The sequence below is a fragment of the Athene noctua genome, chromosome 15 (genome assembly GCF_965140245.1).
Source record: "Athene noctua chromosome 15, bAthNoc1.hap1.1, whole genome shotgun sequence".
Classification (NCBI taxonomy): Eukaryota; Metazoa; Chordata; class Aves; order Strigiformes; family Strigidae; genus Athene; species Athene noctua.
This window is the reverse complement of record NC_134051.1, coordinates 6,457,656-6,465,005: the sequence shown is the minus strand read 5'-3', so window position 1 is coordinate 6,465,005 and position 7,350 is coordinate 6,457,656.

Sequence of the window (7,350 nt, the reverse complement as noted above, 5' to 3'; positions counted from 1 at the left end):
GCAGCTGAAATATTTGTGCATGTCTGTCTGCAGTCTCACCTGTACCCCTGCAGAATTTGGCCTTGGAGGCAGCCTGAGTGATGGCCTTGGTCCTTGGCCGTGCCCCTGCTAATCCCTCGCTGCTCAGCAGTACCTGCTGCTGTGCCATGCCGAGCTGAGCCGTGCCATGCCATGTCATGCCACACCGTGCCACACACAGGGTCTGCGGTGAGCATGACCCAGCAACTGCAGGAAGCACTAACCCAGCACAAGGGCGGCCGCAGTGGAAATGTGCCGTTTGCTGACCGAGAGGGCTCGTGGGCGACCGCATCCCTCCGCGGAGCAGCAGCTGTTTCCGGCACGGGTGGATGATGCCGGTGCTGGCAGGGCCCCAGAGGTATAAAACTCCCCGATGTCGCAGCATGGCGCTGGCTTCTGTGTGCCCAAAGGTTGCACATTGCCTCAGCTGGAGCCTCTGCACCGCAGCCATTGCAAAGCCAAACTTTAATTTTTATACAGACAACCCCCTGTACTCTGGTGGGAATCTCTCCTTCTCTCTAGTACCTGTGGCTGTGCAGCAGTTGGGCACTTTGCAAGTCCGTCTGTCCTGCCATTGCCCGCACAGCACCTTCCCTGCAGAGGGGCTGATGGGCTTCCTCTGCTCCTCCCATGAACTGGAGCAGCACAACCCCCCCATTCTCAGGGATAAATCCACTCTGCACAGGGATGCTGGCCTTATAGTCCCAGTTGTTCAATTAACATTGCTATAAAATTAAATAATTACTTTCTATTGAGCTGACTGAAGACATTCCCCAGGGCAGAGCGAGGCTCAGGCCAGCGCTCTCCTCAGATGCTCTTTGAAGATATTTTGTACCCGAAGAGAAGAATGAGAAGCTCCCCACGGATGGCGGTGAGCCTAGCCACCCCTGAATTATGGTGGAGTTTCACATGGGGTAACTGCATGGGAAACGGAGATGTGGGGCTGGGTGTAAGCCACAGGGCTGCAGGCTGAGCAGCTCCTTCCCCCTGCTGCTGCTCTGCTACAGGGCCAGGTCCAAGGCGGGTGTTTGGCCCCATTTGGCAAAAATCCTGCCCGATGGCTGAGCCCCCCTTCCCAGTGAGCCCCGAGGTACGTGTGGTGCTCCCGGCACGCTGCAGCCGGGCTTGGCAGCCACACGTTCTCCAGCAGAGCTGGGTGCATCTCCCCTTTTCACCTCCAGCCCCACAGCACCGACCAGCTCCAGTGAGAGCCCAGTGTGGCGGCTCTGCTCCTCCAGCACGAGCCCAAGGAGACCCTCTGCTCTCTGCCAGCACTATGGAAATATCACCGCAGCCCCCAGCCTTGGCACGGACAAGCCCCTCACCCCCTTCTCCCCATGCAGCCCCTACGGGGGGTAACTCACGTTTGACTCTCCCACGGCATCTAGTCCCCCTTGGCTCCTGCCATTGCACTGCGCGCTCCAGCCCTGAGCCTGCACATTGCTCGGGAGGTTTATTATTAGAGATAGATTTGATTAATGCCTGGGCCATGCGTTTCCTGGGGTTTCCCCTTATCCCTTCGATGCAAATCGGCCGCACGCACAGCGCGTTGCATTGGCTCGCTGGGTGTCCCTGGGCTACCGGGGGCCAGGGAGGGAGGCACAGGCCGGGCCTGGGTGTCACTGGGTGCAGGGAGGGTGTCCTGGGCTCGGCAGCTACGTTGCAGAGGGGTTTGCAGGGCTGGGGGCTCTGCAGCACCTGCCCTTGCATTGCCTGCCTGCAGTGGGACGTTTTCTTCTGCAGAGAGGGGTGTTTTGCTCTGCAGAGGAGGTGGCTGCCCTGAGTCAGAAGAGCTGGCCGGTGACCCTGTGGGTTTTTGCTTTCCCGGGCTTTGCCAAGAAGGAGCAGCTCTGTCGGAGCAAGAGGCCATGCAGCCACACGGGATGCCAGTGCACAGGGCTGTGGGTGGAGAGGAACACGTCCCCCTTGCCAGGACCCTGTGTCATGACTCAGAAGCCCACGGTAGTGTCCCACTGATGCCACACGGCACCGGGGGCTGGTCACCCTCCTCTGCCAGAGCAGCTGTGGCTCACCCTGCCTCCGGCTGGGACTGAGCTCTGTGCACCCATCCCCACCCTGCCCACAGGATGGTCAGCCCACACCACTGGCCTGTCTCCTGTTTGCAGTGTGTAGAGCATCTCGTGGGCCCCCTAAGAGGCTTTAAATGCTGCTTTTGTCTAGTGCATCCGTGTCTCAGAGGCAGGAGGGCTGCCCTGGCCTGTGCTGGCCTGCGTGGGCAACAGAGGTCCTGGCTGGGCTTGGGGTCCAGAACTGCCCTTGCTGCTGGCAGTAGAGGTCCGTGAAGCATTAATAACACAGCTTGGTTTTCACGGAGGGAAAGAGCTGCTCTGCATTGCTGGCAGCCTCCAAGAGTATAGCTGTATATTTATTTTTAGACCTCACCTCACCCTGCAAGTGGAATGGGCTTGATCAGCAAACCTGCGAAGGAGCAGCCAGGCAGCACCCCCAGGGCTGCCTCGGAGCGGGGGTTTGTGGTGCTGAGAGCCTCTGTCCTCGCTCCGGAGGGAGCGGGCTGCCATCGCTGCATGGGGGTAATAAAAAAATACCCCGGGTAAATCTGAGTGGTGGCACAACGCTCTGTAGGGAATGTCTAGTGAATGCAAAGCCAGACCATGCGGTTACTGGTTTCCCCCTTTTTCCACTGGCAGTGCATTAATTTCTGGAAGTTTCTCCCACTTTCCCACAGAGGTGCTGGGCAGGCCTGTGCCAGGGCCATGGCTGTGGCCGTGGCTCCGAGAAGGGGTGTCAGGTGCTGGCAGCACGGCAGGACAGTGACTCAGCTCAGTCCAGCGGGACCCTTCTGCAGAAGCAGCTGAAGGGGGAAGGAAGCAGCAATACCTCTTACTTTCTATAAACATCAGCAGGGCAGCATCAAGGTTTTTCCGTTCAGTTCAAAAACTCCTACTTTGAGCTTACCGTGGTGATCTGCAACTCAGAGGGACCACAAGGCTGCTTGCAGGGTGCAACGCCGTGTCCATTGCAGAGGCCAAACCTACTCACAGGGAACAAAGCCCAAAGCAGAGAAACCCAGCACCTCGCGGCTGGATGTGGCCCGTCAGGTCCCAGCCCCTGAGGGAGGGAGGGAATCGGCATCAGCTCCGTCTCACGGGCTCAGAATGAGGACTGGGAGGGGAGGACGCCGTGGCCACAGGGACACTGCAGCACCAGTGCTGTGTGTGTGCGCCTGATGTGAACGTTGGGCTCATTCCTGGGCTTGAGTCTCCCGCTGGGGAGACCCGTGGAGGGTCCCAGGAGGGAGCAGGAAGGCAAACACACGGCAGGGAGAGGGTGTCGCTTGGTGCAAGGGCTTGTAGGGAAATGCACCTTTGACTGCACGTAGCTGGTGGCCGTCCACACGCAGACTCGTCCCACTAGCGCGGTGCCCTGGGCAGACAGCAGAGCCCGTGGCTTGTTCGCCTGCAGAGCTAAAGCTGATGATGAAGGAAATCATGATTTCAGCATTGCCTGAGCTGCTTGAGCGTGGCAGAGTGTGGCCCTGGAGTGATGGCCCCAGCCCTGCCCGACGGCTCTCGGGGTTTTGCAGGGGAAACCTGCCTCTGTAAATAGCAGCAGAGGACTTGCAGTTTCCACCCTGGTGTGCCCTCAAGAGGGAAGTGAGAAGCACTTGGGGGCGGTTTGTCCCTCCTCGCTGAGCACAGATCAGGCAGTGGGTTTTCAGCTTTCAAATTCTCAGTGTATGCTGTGACCGGAGCCCCATGTCCTTGGCCCCATGCTTCAGCAGCCAGGAGCAGCATCACCCCCTCCCACAGCCTCCGAGGAGAGTGTGTGGCTCTTGAGCACCTCCAAATAGTCCCCCATGAGCTGCCTTCTCGCAGCCAAGGTGGTGACAGAAGGGCTGCCCTGCCTGGGGTTAGCCCTGTGCTCTGTGACACAGGCAGGGACCAGGCAGAAGCTGCCAGCGGCCTGTTCTGGGTTCCTGGGTTAAACCCTCCCATTGCTGTGTGCCACTGGTGGGAGAGCATCGATCTGCAGTTCTGCATCCTCCCTACATCGTTTTGCATCCTTTGGCACCCATCTGCACATGGCTTCAGAGGTGCAATGATCTATACAGAGTGATAGAGCCCAGTTTTGTCCTGACAATAAAATGGTTTTTTCCTCTGGGCACTTGCCCCAACAGCATTGCTGCAAGGAGAGCTGCAGATAACAGACAGAAAAGGTGGGTAATGTTTGGCTTCAAAAATCTTTTGGGCATGCCTTGCTTTCCCTCTGAGGAGCTTTACAGGGATATTTTCCTCTCAGCCTCTCCTCAGCCCGTCTGCCTTTTGCAGTCCCTGTGCTTGGGCAGGGCTGGGACTCGGCCAAGGCATTTTCTCGCACACGTGCTCCCTTTGGAACCTGAAAAAAGGGGCCATGGTAGTGGGAAAGAGAAGAGGAGTCATTTTGGGTCGAAACCAGCAACTGCAAGGCTGGGCTGAGCACAGATGGCTCTGAGCGCTGCTGCTGCCGATTCATTTCTTTCACCCCAATTCCCTGCGGACGTGTGCTCTCGACTGCACTGGGGTCAGGACGTGCCTGTCTCCTGGGCACTGCCTGGCTGTCCTCCGTGTCCCACGGCCACCACTTCCTCGTGGCAAAGCGCAGAGCTGGTACGTGACCAAAGCCGTGGGGTTGCCGGTGCACGATAACCTCCGCCACTGCCCGGTTTCTCGGCGCGGGCAGCTGCACGGCCGGCTCCGTGGTGGCACGCCGGGTGTCTGCGCAGGACCCGCACCCCGCAGCTGCAGAGCCACAGCCGGGCCACGACATCCCGTTCATGAGGACTCCCCACGGCGTGGTTGTGGCCACGTCTCGAGCAGCCCTGGCTGCCTGCCCTGCCCGCACCGCCGCAGCCCGGGCGGCAGCCGAGGGCAGCGATGGCACAGCCTGGGAGGCCGGAGAGCCCCGGGGGGCAGCTCCAGCTCCCCACTCCTGCACCCCAGGGGTGCCCCTTCTGCTCCCGGATGCGATGCTGGGCCCAGCCGCGGTCCCGGCTGTTTGGGTGTCTCCCCAGGAGATGGCACCCTTGGCCAGCCCAGCCTGGCTCCCCGCTGCGTGCTCTGGTTGCCTTTGCAGCCCGGACATCCTCCACCTGGCCGCTCCAGCCCAGGCTTCGCCCAGCCAGGCCAGGGCCTCTGTGCCAAGGACGATGCTGCCCCACAGTAGCCGGACTGGCTCCTCCCTGCTCCCTGGGGCCAGCCTGGCCCCGACACCTCCATTTTCACCAGCCCCTGGTGCGAAGTGGGGTTTAGATGTCACACACCCCACGCTGCTCCCCCTTTGCGCCACGATCTCGTCCTGCCACCACCCCACGGGGCTTTGGGGCATCATCCCAAGGATGCTCAGCACCCGCTGAGGTCTGGGTGCGGCGGTAGCCCCCGTGCCGCAGGATCTGCCCGCTCACAGCGGCTGTGCCTGGGGGGCTGCGGGCGAGCTCTGGGCTGAGCCAGGCTCCAGAGGTGCCCATGGGGGGGTGATGCTGCAAGACGCACCTTGACAAAACCCTGCACAGATCAGGAGAGGGAAGAGTTACTGAAACCCAGGTTCAGGGCCGGGTCCCCAAACCCAGTAGCCAGCTGGAAAGCAAGGACATCCAGGAAAAGACCCGGCTTGGCTGAGGGCTGGCACGGAAGCGACATAAAACCCTATAAATGCATAGTGAAGGGGCAGGGAAAGGAGGCTTCGGTGCCTGGGCTGTGTGCTGAGGTGTAAAGCGTGAGTGGCAGATAAGGGAGATGAGTCAAAGAACAATCTTTGGCCAGAGCAGCTCATCGCATAACGCGGCACTTTCAACCTGGCAGGAACAACTCCCCATCCCCACCTCTGACATAGCTGGATTTTCTTGGGACGAGAGGTGTTTCTGGCAGGACTCTCGCAGGAAGGGGCTTGCAGGCTGATGAAGAGCTTTGCTGTTAATTTTTAACACTAAAAACCCTGGGGAAATTCCAGAGGGCTGGAGGGCGGCCAGTGGGAGTCTAGCATTTAAAAGGGATAAACTTTAAAATTTAAAAGGGCTGACCCTGGGAATTATAGACCAGGTAGGCTGATCGCAGTCTCTGGGCAAATTATGGGCTGGGTAATTGGGGATACTGTCAGCTAAAAATTAAAAGCTAAAAATATAATTAAGGTCGTTAGCTTGGTTTCATGGATGGCAGCTCCTGTCAAGTGAGTCGGCTTTGGTTTTTGGCATGACTCTGGGCTGGCTGATAAAGCTAATTGTGTTGCTGCATTATAATGGGTTTCTCCAAAGTATTTAATTTACAGCCATGTGACATTTTCATTTGTAAAACTTGCATTATATGGAGTCAGCAGAGCAGACATCCGACGGCTGCGGCTGGCAGCTCAGGGGCAGTGGCCAAGGGGGCTAGTGATGGAGGAAGCTGGAGGGACCCGGTTTTGCACGGGATGATGTTTTTATCAGGGATGCTGAGGCTTGCGGTGAGAGGAGGGTCGGCAAGGCAGGCAGCCGTTCCCCTCTCAGAGTGATCCGCTCTGCCTGGCCGAACAAGCAGGGCCCAGCCAAAAGCTGGGGGGGGGGGGGGGGGGGGGGGGGCACGTGTGCTAACAAAAGAGCTGGATTTTCCCTGCTAAAGCACAGCGAGGTCCAATGGCAGGAAGCAGCCATGGGACCTGGTCACCGATAACCCGACCAGGAGTGTAATTAACCATTGGCCCAATTTTAGGAGAAGGGTATGAACTCACAGGCATTTGGCATCTCTGGACAAGAGGAAATCTCTGCTTGGTGGGACATGATTTAATGTGTCTTCTGGGACAAGCTCAAGCCTGTGTGCGTGTGTGTATCCAGCAAAGCAGAGGGCTGCGCTGGACCATCCTCATGATCTTTTCCAGCCCTGTGGAAGCTCCATCCTCCTCCCTGAGCTGCAGCAGCTGCAGTCAAGCACTGTGGATCTCCTCCAGTGGACAATTTGGTTCTTTTTATTTTTCCCAACGGGAAAATTGGGCACAGAGGCAGGGCGCAGAGATAGTACCTGGGTCATGTGGGGGGATTTTCCCTCAATCCATGACGGTGTTTTTCACCCACATCCAGATTTCTAACCTGTGGGTTTCACCCCTGTTAGACACAGGGTGGTCTGAGGAGCATCCAAGGCTCCCCTGGTTGGCCGGTGGCTCCCCTGCCAGATATTCCTCAGGCAGGGCTGGGCTGGGGGGCTCTGGACCCCCTACAGCCAGCCTGGCTGGCTCGAGGGGCCACATCCAGCTCCCCACGGCTGGGACTCCACTCAGGGCAGGGCAGGAGGAGGGGAGCCCTCGCAGGCGCCACTGAGTCCCAGCCTGGATGCAGTGGGGATCCCA